The sequence below is a fragment of the Eubalaena glacialis genome, chromosome 3 (assembly GCF_028564815.1).
Source record: "Eubalaena glacialis isolate mEubGla1 chromosome 3, mEubGla1.1.hap2.+ XY, whole genome shotgun sequence".
In the NCBI taxonomy this organism is placed as follows: Eukaryota; Metazoa; Chordata; class Mammalia; order Artiodactyla; family Balaenidae; genus Eubalaena; species Eubalaena glacialis.
The window spans coordinates 46,508,965-46,524,430 of NC_083718.1; positions in this window are offsets into that span (position 1 = coordinate 46,508,965).

The following is a 15,466-nucleotide window of genomic DNA, read 5'->3' on the forward strand; positions in this document are numbered from 1 at the left end:
GGTGGAGGCAAGGGCACCAACTCACAGCCTACAGCAGGGATCCAGGTGCAAAATGATGAGGTAACGGGTCCATCTTGCTTAACCCTTCCCCGTCCATATCTCCACGCATGCTCTCACACTTGAAAGATGCTTTTCCTGACTCTTCAGAGAGTAACTATGCTAATGATAGTAACTAATACCTATTGAGTTCTTACTGTGTGTCAGACAATTCTACACCTTTACAGGTCACAAATGATATAATTCTCAGAACAGCCCTGTGAGGAAAGTACTATCATTATCTCCATTTTACAGAAAAAAAAAAAAAAGGAGCAAGGCAGTCACAAAGCAAATAAGTGACAGAAACTTTTTTCAGAGTCTGTTTTTGACCAATTTGCTCTCATTACTGTCTTCAATAACATAATTATTTGGTTAATTTCTCTCCTTTGTCCTGATTACTCCCCTCAGTTTTATTTTGATTTTGTTTTGGCTTAGTGAGCTTTCAGGCACCCACACCCACCAGTGTTTTAGTTCCTGCACCTAGACTCGACCCTGGCAGGACCCTGGGTTGACCCCTCAGCTGGGGTCACCAGCCTCCAGGTAAGACTTGGCTGCATAAACAGTGGGATGGAGAAGAAAGGGTGTAAACTATTCACAAATTAGAATTTGTGGGATTTGTTGACTAAATGTATTGGGTTAGGAAGAGAACAGGCACAAGGGTGTTATACCATAATTATTGGTTGTCAATACTCAATGTTTACATTAATTAGATTAAAAAATATCATTCACTGTGACCTATATAGGGAAATGTGACTGTATCTCCTTTCTAGTACTACTTGTCTTTTCTCTGGGATTAATAATTGCCTTATTTTTTAATTTGCTGTTTCCCATGTACCTATCATTATTTTGTTCCTCAAGTCTCTGACAGAAGTATAAATCTTTTCTCACTGCATCACCCATGAGGAAATCTCTCAAGTTCATTTTTTACTTGCAGACATCTCTCCAGCCTTCCTTACATCTGCTCCGAATCAGACCATTTGCTCTTTAAGGTTGTCTGATTTCTGAAATCCTGGGGCTTCCCTTTACCATCTTCCTATGACTTGCTTTTGCCTCACTTCTATATCCTGTATCGCATGTCTGCCAATTTCTTATTCTATTTCTTAGCTTTGTTGGAGCATATTATCCCACAGTTGCTGAGAAAGTTCATGGAAACTGGGCAGAGTTTACATTATGCCTCACCTGTTAATGATAGACATGCATTCTGATGCTGGTCTTCTGTCCTGATTGATTTTAAATGTTTTGAATTTCATGTCAGCACAGGAGGTAAATATTTTGAGAATTTACATGTCTGAAAATAACTGTATTCTATACCACATAGGATTAGTTTGGTAGGCATGGAATTCTCATTTGGACATCATTTTTACTTAGAAATTTGCAGTTATTGCTAAATTGTCTTCAAATTCTGGTGTTAATATTCATACGTCCAAAATTACTCTAAATCCTGATTTGTAGTAAGTGACCTATTTTCTCTTTTTTGAAGTGTTATGGGTCTTCTTTTTATCTCCATTGCTCTGGCAGTTTCTAGTTTTTTTTTCATTTATTGAGCTGTGTATACTCTGTGAGGTATTTCAGTTTGATGACTTTTGATCTTCAGTTCTGGAAATTTTTCTTCTATTATTTCCCTGACAATTTTCTCTGTTAAAATTTTATCTAGTCTCTTTTTCTGGAACTACTATTATTTTAACACTAGAACCCCTGAACTAATCCTCTATCTTATATTTTCTTTCCTCTTTTCTATTCTTCGTGTTTTTTTGTTATACTTTCCAGGGAATATCCTCAAATGTATCTGCTCAAACTTCTGTGCAATTTTTAATTTCTGCTTTCCAAGAGTTGATTTTGATTTTGATTTCCAAGAGTTTCTTTTTGTTCTCTGAATGTTCCTTTTTTATAACCTCCTGTTATTTTGTGGATGCAATCTTACCTTTTTTTGATGAATACCTAATTTTATTGAATTTTCACTTTAAAAGATAGGTTTATTTCTTTATTTTATTTTATTGAGGTATAATTGATGAATAAAAATTGTATGTATTTAAGGTGTATAAAATCATGATTTTATATAAGTGTATATTGGAAATGATTACCACAATCAAGCTAATTATCACATCCGTTACCTCACCTAGTTACTTCTCTTAGCTCTCAGAATAATACTTACAGTTTCTCTGAAATTTTCTTTTGGTCTCTGGATTATCTCTGTTTGCCTGAGATTTTTTTAAATTGTTCTGCTCTTTTTTGTGTTAAAGGATTTCCTCTTATGTTTGATGATCCCTGGTGGTCCATTTGTATTTATGAGAACTGATAACAATGTGTGTGTGGTGGGGAGTGCCTGTGGAGTGGTGAGTTTCTGAGTGGGAGCCTTACTTTAGGGATCAGGCAGGCAGTGAGCTACAGACTTTTCTTCTTGGGCGTGTCAACTTCTCCATAGAGGAATTACCTAATCCTTGGCCTGGGGAAGTGACTTAAGCCTGCTGTCACCATTCTGAGAGCTAAGTAAGGGAAGGGAGCATTTCTTCAAACTATCTGAAAAATAGTACTGGCTCTTCTTTAATTTGTTTTGTATTTCCTCCCAATTTGTTGGGATTAGTGAGACATTTCTTCATGAACAATTAGTAAACATTTGGACCAATCCTATAAACTATGACTGTCACCATATACTTTAAAATTTGTAAGACTCTAAAAATCATCTTTATAGATGGTGAAATTATTTTGCTAACTTGCCATAAGGACCGAAATTTTTACCATTAAGCTCTGTGTAGAAAACTTCATTTAGATGCACCTATATTGCCTGAAAGAATTACCCATCATCAATTAAAATATCATGTTAGCTAGTCATCTCTTAATCCGGATCCTCTGAAAGAATGGCATGCAGAACAGGTCTCTTTTGATTGGGAAGAGAGTAGAGGAAACATATATAATGGTATACTAGCCTTCATTTCCCTAATGGAGTATCATAACTGAGGGTCCTGGGATGCATTAGGAACCTGGGGGATAGGGTGCCATGTGGAAATGGAGAAAGAACACAAAGAAACAGAGCCACTAGAAAAATCCTCCCTTCACAATATTTTCAGAGGAAAAGCAAAATTAACAGCTGGTTGGATCTGTAAAAGTAAGAATTTAAAAGTAACCAGAGTGGCAGGAGCCCCATAGAATGTATCTAGGGAGGTTTTATGGATAAGTCCCTTTGAGCAGAGTTCTAAAGTAGGAAAAGTAACATGATGTGGGGGTAACATGACTGAGAAAAAAAAATCATTGTTATCTATCTATCTGTCATCTATCTATCATCTATCTATCATCTATCTATCTATCATCTATCTATCTATTATCTATCTATCGTCTATCTATCAACTGTCTATCTATCATCTCTCTATCATCTATCTATTATCTATCTATCTATCTATCTATCTATCTATCTATCTATCTATCTCTGTCTATCATGTTATTAAGCATTTTTTTGGTAATCTAAGTAAGCTATGTAGATTCACATGTGCTCATGCAAAGAGAATTAGAGAAATGAGATTCTACATGAATCATTAGAGTCAAAATACCACATTTATCTGAAATACCTGAACTATCCTGATAAATGAGACAAAAAGTGTCAAATTTGCATTTTTAAAAGCTTATGTATGTATTTAATATGGATGGATCCAAACAAAGAAAATAAATAACTGGATTTCACATAGTTCAGAAAATTCAGAAACTGCCCAAGTCCTAGACACAGTACGTTTGGCTGCATCGCCTTGGTGATGAGGCTGCAGAATCCAATGTCTAGAACAGTGTTTGCTTCCCTGGGTGATTCCAACAGGCTTGGACTTGCTCACTATCTTCTAGGGACCTCACTGCTCAGATACTGAGCTGCTCCATAAAGGGGTGCAGGTAACTGGGAAAGCCATGGCTTGCTCTAGATACAACTGGAACTTGGGTCAGGGAAGACGAACAAAACTACTGCTGAGTCTGGTCTTCCAGGAGCTGGAAAACAGAGGCCACTTTGCTTTTCTTAAACATGAAGGCCAAGCTTCATTGGGGGCAGGGTTGTTTAATATTCAAGAGTTCAGGCTGAAGTCCATCTCTGGTAATTGTATTGCTTATATTTAAATTCCTTTGCAATTTCAAATAGAAAAGTTCTATCTTCCTCTTTCTGCTATTGCTCGCCCCCCATATACCCTCTTTATTTATTGTGTTTGTGGGTTGTCAGTATTGTGGTTCAGTGTTTAAATATTAGCTGTGTTTTATCAAACAGATTAGGTTATTATTTGATGTGGGGAAACTTTGGAAATGAAAGGTGATAAAGGATTACAAATTTGCGGGTATTGCAATATACCACTTATTTAAAGTAGTTTTAAATTAGGGGATTAGACATTATATTATCAAGGCTTTGCATTCTTACCCATAGAGATGTATCTAATGCTTTAAGCAAGTATTTTTAAAATTTTGTGTAAACAGAACTTTGAAAATGGAACAAGATTTTTAGAGGTACTCTAATTTGAAGAGGCGCTCAGATAAATCCTCTTACAAAGCCAGGGGCTGCCATTTATTTTATCTGTCTTCAAAGTTTGGATTTTGTACTTGGGTATCTTCAAGTACACATACCTATGAACCAGAAGTTACACAGAAACTTAGTGTGTCCTTTAAGTTTTTTCCAAAAGACTTTTTACTGGTCGTTAGGCATAGCTAGATTTTTAGGGGGAAAAAAAGAATGAAAAGTGAGAAATGAACTCAAGCATCTAATTCCTGAATTGAGATGTATTAAATATATTTATTGGAACGTTTAGGACCTCAAAACTAAAGTTCTTTCCTTAGCAGTAGTCATCTGGTTATTGACTAGAGGTAAATTATGACTCAATGTTTCAGTTTCATATTAAATGAGAATTAAGTACCCAGGAGCCAAATGATTAAAGGGACTTTGTCTAGAAAATGCTTTTAGGAAATAGTGCATGTAATTAACTAGCAAGTCTCTTCTAAGCCACTGCTTTGTCTTCACAAACTCTATACATCCTTATTTGATGGGAAAATTTGGACAGCTTGCATTAGCAACCCATGTCCTGTGTTAATAGCCATGTCTGGCTATTAATAAGTTATATGTCTTTGAAAGAAAAATTGAGAGGAAAGGAAAGAAAGATATCTCTTCTGAAATTTCAAGAGAGAAATCCCCACCTCCTTTTCTTGCCAGTGCTCTAAACTGGGTATGAATTTGGTGACTGCTGGGCAGTTTTTGGAGTGGATCTTTGGGTCAGTGTGCACAGTTCATGCTTTGCTTATTATTTCTAATCCCTGGCTCTTAACTCAGGATTTTTTGCTTTGACAAAGCAGTCAGTAGAGAGGGATGGCCAAGGTAGTCGGACAGAGTAAAAAGACGTCAAAGAGACTCTTTGCTTCATATTCATAGGACTTTCTTTCATTTTTATAACCTAAGGCAAATATTAGATTTTAAATGATAAAGAATTTTACTCTAAATTTGATCAGGGAAAATGGATCATTCTGAAAAAGCTCTGCATATCTCAACATGGATAAATCTCGTCAATGTAAGTTTTAAATGAAAAAAAAAAAAGCCAGTTGAAAAGAATTCATTTAATATGATACGAATTATGTAAATTTTAAAATACTTTATATTTTTATGGCTACATAGGCACATGAGAAGGATACACTTACAGTCACAAGAAGGATGAGCACCAACTCCAGGAAGGCAGTTATTTTAAGGGAAGGAGAAAGAAGAAAGGAACGGGGTGGGCTGGGGTGAATTGGGACTGTGGTTGTAATCTGTTTTTCTTCAAAAAAGGAGAAAAATATATCGGAAGCATATATGGCAAAATGTTAGTACTTTTAAAATCCAGGTTTATGCTATTTTAGGTTCTCTTGGAATATTTAATACTTAAAAATTTGCAAAATTTTTATAAGTAAAATGTCTCTGAGGTTGCTGAAGTACTGGAGTTCATTTTAACAAGCCTTTATTGAGAATCTACTATCTATTAGGCATTAGGGAGGGTGACATGAGGATGACTCAGTCCCTACCCTAAGGAACTCACTGGTAAGGGAGAAAGAGAGATGTAATAAATACCCACAAAAATCTGTGGTAATCACAATCATGTTAACATAATGGTTTCTAAATGGAATGACTGACTCTGAGATGACTTTACTAGCTGAACGTTGAGAAAATCTAGACCAGGTTAATGACGCCAAAAAAAAAATATCATTATGAATTGAATTTAAAAATAACTTATTTTCATATTTAATATTTCAAATGGATTGCTAACAAAATATTCTCAAAGAGAGGTCCTCAACTATAACTGGCATATGCTCCCATGTAATTTATTGGGTTGGCCAAAAAGTTCGTTCAGGTTTTTCCATAACATCTTATGGAAAACCTGAACGAACTTTTTGGCCAAGCCAATATTTAAATAAATATTTATTATGTACCTTAGCAGATGTTTCCTTTGTATTCCCTTCTAGGTCTGTCTTTATGATTCATTTTTTTTCACGGAAATGTTGTTTTCCTAGCTAGATAAATCTCTACAGAGAGGTTTTTGTATTTTTACCACCCAATCCCTAGAGCTTTAAGTATAACCCTATATAAACAATAACAATGGTTCAATTTTTATTGAATGCCTACTGTATGTTATAGGAGCATAGTAAAAGAGTACTTAACCCTGAACTCAGAATTCAGGGTCAAGGGTAGCAGGAAAGACATGGGGAGCTAAAATCTATATTGCCCAAAATATGTGGATACAGTATATGAAGACTGTAATGCCACATGTGAAGATGGTGCAAATGACATCCATCACTTCAGGCAAAGGAAACACTATAGTTAATTACCAAGAAGGTTGGCAAGGCATTTTGGAATCTGAACAGCGCACTATTGGTTCCCCTTCTTGAGAAAATATTAATGGAAAACAATAAAGTTTTTTTCTACCCAACTTTCATCCAAGGAAAAACTACCACAAAACAGCATTCTGCTGTTGGGGTAGATATAAAAACAGGAAAAAAGGCAGTTTGTTCTATTCATAGCTGTGCTTGGTGACTAACAGATTTTCATCAAAAATTGTTAAAAATAGAACAGTAAATATTTGACATCTCAATTTTAATTAAAATGAGCGTAACATGATACCAGGGTGAGAAAAATAAGAGAGATCCCTGATAAATTTGCAAAGAGGGAACAGGTACAATATCTGAGTCACAGGAGTAAATACACATGACACCTGTTGGCTCAATAGCAAACTCCATTCCTAGGACCCTTATTGTATTTATATGTTCTTTGCATACATTGGTCCCCTTAGCAACCAAACAACTTGGGGTTCCGAAAGTTGTACCTGAACCAAAAACCTGTTTGTGGAAAAGAAGAGTTTTATCTGTCCAGAAAACAACATTGATAACAATGAAAGGGAAAAAAAAATCAAGCAAACCTGGAAGCATTTAAAGCAATCATAGTTGCTAAGGAGATAGAAAGTAAAGTCAACACAATTTAAGGGCCAGTTTCAGATAGCAACAGTCCAAAACGTTGGGGCCATAGCCAAAGGGAGATCTGAGTATGTGCATGATAAAGAAAGTGGCAACACCACATCTATAACGATGAGAAGAGACCTTTAAGTCTGTTTCTGGGCTCCCAGTACAGCCTTGTGAACCCACCTACTATTCCCTTCCTAATCCAACTGGATCTCACTTATCCACCTTTGTTGGCTACATCCTGGTACGGACTTCTCTCCCATTAGGTGGAATGGGAAAGGCTTCCTGCCTGGGAAGAAGCTGCCTGAGTTGCAGAGTTCTCTTCTTTCTAGAACAGAAGTGCTGGAATTTGACTCCATCTTTTGCAGCTGTCTTTTCCTTCCTGAATCCCAGTTGCTCATTTGGTTCCTAAAAGCCAGCTTCCAGGTGTTTGCTGGCCAAGCCCCAGAAGATTAATGACCTCTTCCTTTTTGTTTCACTTCTTACCTCAGATCCATCTTCTTTCCCTCTCTCCATGATTTAGTGCTATCACTGGGAATAATACTATTAATAGCGATCATTGTTTACTGAGTTCTTACTCTATTTAGGGCACTGTTCTAAATACTTTTCAAGCATTAGCTCTTTTAGGTCTCATTAACAAGTTGAGGATGACTACTTTTCACCCCCATTTCACAGATGAGGAAATAAGGCACGGCTAATAAGTGGCTGGGCCTGGACTTGAAACTAGGCAGCTCACAGTCTTTACCAGTGACTATGCTGACCTTCATGTGAATCTGTGTGATAATAGAATTATATGGGATAATAAAGGACATGGAAGAAATACAGTGACTTTCAATGTACTGAAAATACCTTCATGTGAATTAAATGCTTTTTGATGATAAATGTCACAGTTATGAAATCCTTCTTTGAAAGTCATAAGAGCTGGTGATTTTGTGTGTGTTGGGATGGTGGTGGTCTTTTATTCATACCGATTCAAAAAACATTTGCATACCTACTGTGTGTTCTAAGAAATCAAAAAGAATTCAGATGAGATAGTTGTCTTCAGAGAACCTTTAGTCTAGTAGAGAAAGCAGGACATAGAGACAAATGTATACACAAGAGTAAAAGGTGCTATGAATTTATATAAGGATCCATAGGCAATTGTGATCAAATTTATCAGAGGTAAAGAACACGGAAGGTTTCACAGAGGAGAATAGTTAGGGTATATGATCAGGCAACTGTCCTGATCAAATTAAATTAATTGTCTAACTATATTTTTTATTTTCTAATATCTAAAGACCCAGATTTCACAGGAACTTGGGACTTCATCATATCTTGTTCTTATTCAAATTATAGTTACAGGGATTATGTAGTAGTGAAGTTTCTATGCTGGCTCCAATTGTTTTCCCAATGGGTGCTTTGACAGCTCATAAATATATTTGCATAATTGGCTGTGTTAGTCCTGGTGTGATGTTGACATGTGACTCTCAAGGTTTGAGAAAAGCTTTATAGAGATTGTGACAACCCGGAATTAACATTTTGCCCTCAGTTATTACCCAATTGTGCACATTAATTATCTCATGGAGGGGTTTGTGGTGATGATGGATGAGAAGGTCTGTATTTTGAGTGGCTGCTTAGGAAAGGTCACGGTGCTCTCTGTATTGTCTAGCTTTAAAACATTTCAGATGTGATTTCCAAGCTGAAAGCTGAACCAACATAAGAACATTCCATGGTAACTAACCTGCATCTGTTGGACTCCACTAGCAAGCTGTTGTAGGGCTAGAGCCAGATCCCCATCTGAAGCATCTAGCCATGTGGCAGAAGTAAACAGGTATTAAGCTGAAACCTGAGAGAAAAGTATAATTAAGGAAATTTCATCAGAAATGAGTTACACCATCTCAGAGGAGAAGAAACAACAGTGTTCAAGATACATTCTTTCAAAAGAGGGAGATAAACTTGAGAATCCACAGGAAGTGTAAGTTACTTCATCTTATGTGCAGTGCACTCATGCATGTTTGGGCACAGAATTGTGGGTGAGTGAGGGGTTGCTTCTTCTGTAATATAGCATAGTACCTGGAGCTCCAGGAAAGGGGAGCTTATGCAACAGAAGAGAATTCCCATGTGTGATCTAGCAGGGAGGGTAAGTATCAGTGAAACAAGGCAGCAGAGCCAGGACTAGGGTGAGGCTAGTGAGGCCAACTTGTGCCAGTGCAGGGTTGGATCCTCTTTATTTAAAATTTTGAACTTTTTGTTCACCATGAATTTTTCACATTAACATTGATTTTAAAAACTATTGTATTAAAATATTATTTAGCTGTGTTTTTGATGCCCCTTTAAATTTTGTGCCCCAGGGGAGTGCCTCACTAGCCTTACCCTAGTGCCAGCCCCACATGACTACAATTGAAGTGAGATGTTTCAGCACTTACCATAGCCTAGTAAGTGGAATCATTGCATTTCATTGCAGATATGACCTCACAGGGCATCTAATGTTACCTGAACCCAGAGGCTGAAATCAGACAGCCTCAGGACCATGTGCAGCCTACAGATATGTTTTATTTGTCATTATCATGTTTATTTTTGAAAATTGATTTAGTGGCCCCCATTTTGAAATTGAAAGGTTTCTTCTAAAACAATTTGGATATCTGACTTCTCTTGGAAAATTGGAAGGTCTAACACACTGGATCTATGTTCTTTCATGGCAGTAATCAACTAAAGATGAGTAGAATATCTCCTCCAGTTCACTGGTTCACTAGACCCACTTCGTGCATGTATGTTCCTGCCTGATGCTATAGGCATAGCGATTCTGAGCCCTAATTAACTGCAGGATTCTTTCAATAATACCTCTTAATAATGGGCTTTCATTCATTTAATCAGTATTGATTTTTGTGCCTACTATACGTAAGATATTGTGCTAAGGAATAAGATGACAAGATCCCTTCTCTCTTGGAACTTGTTTTAGTCTCATAGGCAATGTTATGGGTTGAATTGCGTCCCCACCAAAAGGTATATTGAAGTCCTAACCCCAGTACCTGAGAATGTGACATTATTGGGAAAAGGGGTCTTTACAGAGGTAATTAAGTTGAAATGAGGTTATTAGGATGGGCCCTAATCCAGTATGACAGGTGTCCTTTAAAAAAAGGAGAAATTGGGACAGAGAGACAGACACAAACAGGGAAAACAATGTGAAGACATACAAGGAGAAGATGGCCATGGGATTGGCGATGTATACACAAGCCAGGGAATGCCAAGGATCACCGGCAAATACCAGAAGCTAGAAGCAGCAAGGAAGGATTCTCCCCTAGTTCTGTCAGAGGGGGCATGGCCCTGCTGACACCTTGATTTCTGATTTCTAGCCTCAAGAACTGAGATCAAAATTTCTGGTGTTCTTAGCCACCCGAGTTTTTGGAACATTGTCACAGCAGCCCTAGAAAACTGATATAGGCAGTGACTAAATAATAATCTGAACAAGTAGTTTAATAACAATTGTGACCAGGACAATGAGGGGAGAGTACAGAGTGCTATGAGAGCGTATATGTTGGGGTAGTGGGCTGATCTTGTTAGGAGGTGAGGGAGCATTTTCTGAGGAAGGTATGCTTTAGCTGAGGTCTAGAGAAATAGTATAAGTTATTTTCTAGTAGTGAGGGAAACAGGCACAGTCTAGCGTAGAAGGACTGGTGTTAAGGCTCTAAGGAAAGAAGAAGTAGGGGATACTCAAGAAACTGGAAATGAGAAGAAAAGCTGGTGAGCTGGGCCCTATATAGTAGTTGTATTGATTTACCAGCTGTGTTACTGTGGGGAAGTTACTTTAACTTCTCTGAGGATAATAACCTCTTATGGTTGTTATGAGGAGTAAACGAAGTAGTAAATGAAATGGTCTTGAAAGAAGGGCTGGCACAAATGCCTCGTTAGATGTTACCTATTGTTATGATTCCTGTTCTTATTGTTACTGTTATTATTCACAGGGCAAGGATTTTTGAGGCCCTGGGAATGCCCTTGGCCTATTAGCCTCTATGGTGAAGGCAGTGGGAAGTTAGTGTATGCTTTTAATCAGGGCTTCAGTTTAACCAGATTTTATTTTAAAAGCTTCATCTGGCTGCAGTATGGAGAATGGAACAAAGATCAGTGGAGTTGAGGCCACTGGTGAAGGTCCTGGGGACGGGTGGTGGTGGTGGTAGTCTTCTCGCCTTGATCACTTTGTAGAATTTGGAGAGATCACACAGTCATCTTAACAATTTAAAAAATTCTACCAAAAGCTGCTTTCTTCTTTGTTTTAGAGCTTTCTTATAGAACAAACATGCCTTGGGTGATGCATGTGTTTTTAATCGCAATTCTTCCATAAACTTAGTAGATGGCCTTGAGCGAGGGGCTTGGATGTGCTCATTTAATCATAGACACAAAAAGGTATGAGGGAAAGCTAGATTCTATACATAAATGGTGAAATTAAGATCTTTGGTTATTGAACACATTAACAAATATCTTTAGGAGATTCCAAATCCTCACATTCTCTATTTCCTTTTTTATTGCCTTTATATCTTGTGACTTAATTTTAGAAGAGAAATTGAATTGATTTATTCTTCATTGGTGTCAGAATTTGTAGTCTCAGGTGAAGGCAAAATTCTGGATTGGCAAACCTTCACAACAAATATAAGTTTTAAATAAAGTACTGGATGTGCTGAAAATTCAGGAGGTAATGAAAGCCATCAATAAAAATTTTAATTCTAGTTCTCTCTGGATTTTATGCCTGATTTTAATAAAAAGCACCACATTTGATATAATTTGTTTGCCTAATACTGGCAGACTTAAAAAATTATCTAATGAATTCATTGTTAGTCTAGATACGTATTAGCAAAATGTTCATTTCCTAGTGATAGTTCGTGATACTCAGCTTTGAAAGGAGAAAGAAAATCTGGAGTAGAATTTCCTCTTTGTAAACTAAGTAAACTCTAATGTTTTCTGAATTTAATCTATTATAACAGAGTACCATTTTATAAGGATTTCTTTACTTTACAACACCCTTAGTCAATCTTATTCCCTGTTGAGCAAAATTATATATTAATATTAGCTTACTTTAATAATTAACACTTAAGTGTACACTGATTAAAGAACTGATGTTTATATGCAAAAGTTGGATGTTTTGACTTACATAAATTTTTAAAACTGAAAAGAAATCCCATGGGACTAAGAATTACCATTATAAAAGAGATTCTTATTTACATTTAAAAATCTTATCTTTCTTCATATTTTTGTGTATATGTGTTTACTTTAAAGTAAGCAAATATATAAAGCCATTAAAAAAGATATTGCTGAGTGTTATATATTTTAGAGTGACTTTAATTTTCACAAAATGAACCTCTTGAGTTTGATTGATTTTGCGAAGTTTTATGAAAAAAAATGACATTTAAAAAAATGTTTCAGGGTGAGGTACTTTAATCTGAAACCTCCTCAGTAACTCAATGATGTTTTACAAATAGACATGCACATGGTTTTACTAGTGTCATTCTTTCCTTATTTTAACTCCATGATTACAAAGATTTGGTGTGTCTTCTTTGCTACTGTATATCCCCAAAGGCTAGAAAAATGCCTGTCTGATACACAGAAGGTGCTTAATAGTGAGAGTGAATGGTGATATGTACCAGTGCCTGCTGTGATTGCCAACCACGGTGGCAGAGGGCCTGAGCTGTCATCTAGCCCAATCTCTTTACCACTGCAAAAACCGCCTCTGTGACTGTGAGCTATCAGAGCAGAGTGAACCCAAATTCTGCTTTTCCTCCAGGATTCGTAAAGTGTGCTCCCTGGACTAACAGCGTTAGCATCACCTGGGAACTTGCTATTCATGACAATTCTTAGGCCTCACCCCAGACATAATGCCTCAGAAACTCTGGCACTGGGCTCAACAACCTGTGTCCTATAAGCACGCCACACAATTCTGATGCACACTCAAGCTTGAGACCTACTGCTTGAGACAATGCTTGTATGGGCACTTCTAACACCTACCTCTTTGCTTCCTTTGCTATTCTTCTAATGATGTCCAACTTCCCTTCTGATGGACATATTCTAATTTTAGGTTGATGAATACTTCAGAATGAATGCATTTTGGCCTTTGAGGAATTGCCTTCTTAAAGTAACTTGCATAACTCAGGTCTGACTGACACTTTCTAAGCTTACTTGGAATTTAACTCTTAGAGGTTGTATTATTATCTATTGCTGCATAGCAAATTACCCCAAAACTTAGCACCTGAAAACAAGAAACATTTTTGGTCTCACAGTTTTTTTTTTTAATTTTTTTAAGTTGAAGTGCAGTTGATTTACAATGTTGCGTTAGTGTCTGGTGTACAGCAAAGTGATTCAGTTATTTTCAGATTCTTTTCTATTATAGGTTATTACAAGATATTGAATATAGTTCCCTGTGCTATACAATAGGTCCTTGTTGTTTATCATTTTATATATAGCAGTGTGTATCTGTTAATCCCAAACTCCTAATTTATTCCTCCTCACCTTTCCCCTTTGGTAACCATAAATTTGCTTTCTATGTCCGTGAGTCTATTTCTATTATATAAATAAATTCATTTGTATCACTTTTTTTGGATTCCATATATAAGTGATATCATATGATATTTGTCTTTCTCTGACTTACTTCACTTAGTATGATAACCTCTGGGTCCATCCATGTTGCTGCAAATGGCATTATTTCACTCTTTTTTATGGCTGAGTAGTATTCCATTGTGTATATATACACCACATTTTCTTTATCCATTCATCTGTTCATGGACATTTAAGTTGCTTCTCTAGCTTGGCTACTGTAAATAGTGCTGCAGTGAACACTGGGGTGTATGTAGTTTTTTGAATTAGAGTTTTCATCTTTTCCAGATATATGCCCAGGAATGGGATTGCTGGATCATATGGTAGCTCTATTTTTAGTCTTTTAAGGACCCTTCATACTGTTCTCCATAGTGGCTGCACCAGTTTATATTCCCGGGAACAGTGTAGGAGGGTTCCCTTTTCTCCACACCCTCTCCAGCATTTATTATTTGTAGACTTTTGATGATGGCCATTCTGACCAGAGTGAGGTGATACCTCATTGTAGTTTTGATTTGCATTTCTCTAATAATTAGCGATGTTGAGCATCTTTTCATGTGTTTGTTGGCCATATGTATGTCTTCCCTGGAGAAATGTCTATTTAGGTCTTCCGCCCATTTTTTGATTGGGTTGTTTGTTTTTTTTGATATTGAGTTGTATGAGCTGTCTGTATATTTTGGAAATTAATCCCTTGTTGGTTGCATTGTTTTGCAAATATTTTCTCCCATTCTGCAGGTTGTTTTTTCATTTTGTTTATGGTTTCCTTTGTTATTCAAAAGCTTTTAAGTTTAATTAGGTACCATTTGTTTATTTTTGTTTTTATTTCCGTTACTCTAGGAGATGGATCCAAAAAAATACTGCTACGATTTATGTCAAAGAGTGTTCTGCCTATGTTTTCCTCCAGGTGATTTCACAGTTTTTGAGGCTCAAGAATTTGGAAGGAACTTACTTGGGTGGCTTTGGCTCAGGGTCTCTCAAGAGGCTGCACTCAAGGTGTTATCTAGGACTATAGTGATCTCATGGCTCGAATGGGGAAGGAAGCCTCCAAGCTCACTTACATGGCTGTTAGAAGACCTCAGGAGATCCACTTCCAGGTTCACCTGGGCCTCTCCTCAAGGCTGCCTTATGACATGGCAGCTGGCTGCCACCAGAGCGAGAGATCCAAGAGAGAGTGAGAGAGCACACACAAGAGGGAAGCCACAGTCTTTTTATAACCTAACCTTGGAAGGGACATCCCATTGCTTGCGATGTATTCTGTTCATTAGCAGCTCACATTCAAGGGGGCTGGAGGGTTTCATAACACAGGGCATGAATACCAGGCGGCAGGAATCATTGGAGGTCAACTTAGAGACCCCATATAGGTAAATCATTTCTCACTTTCTCCAGTTCCTTGCTTTGTAATGTTTTGATTAGGACTTTCTAGTATCAGAAATCTCAAGACAAA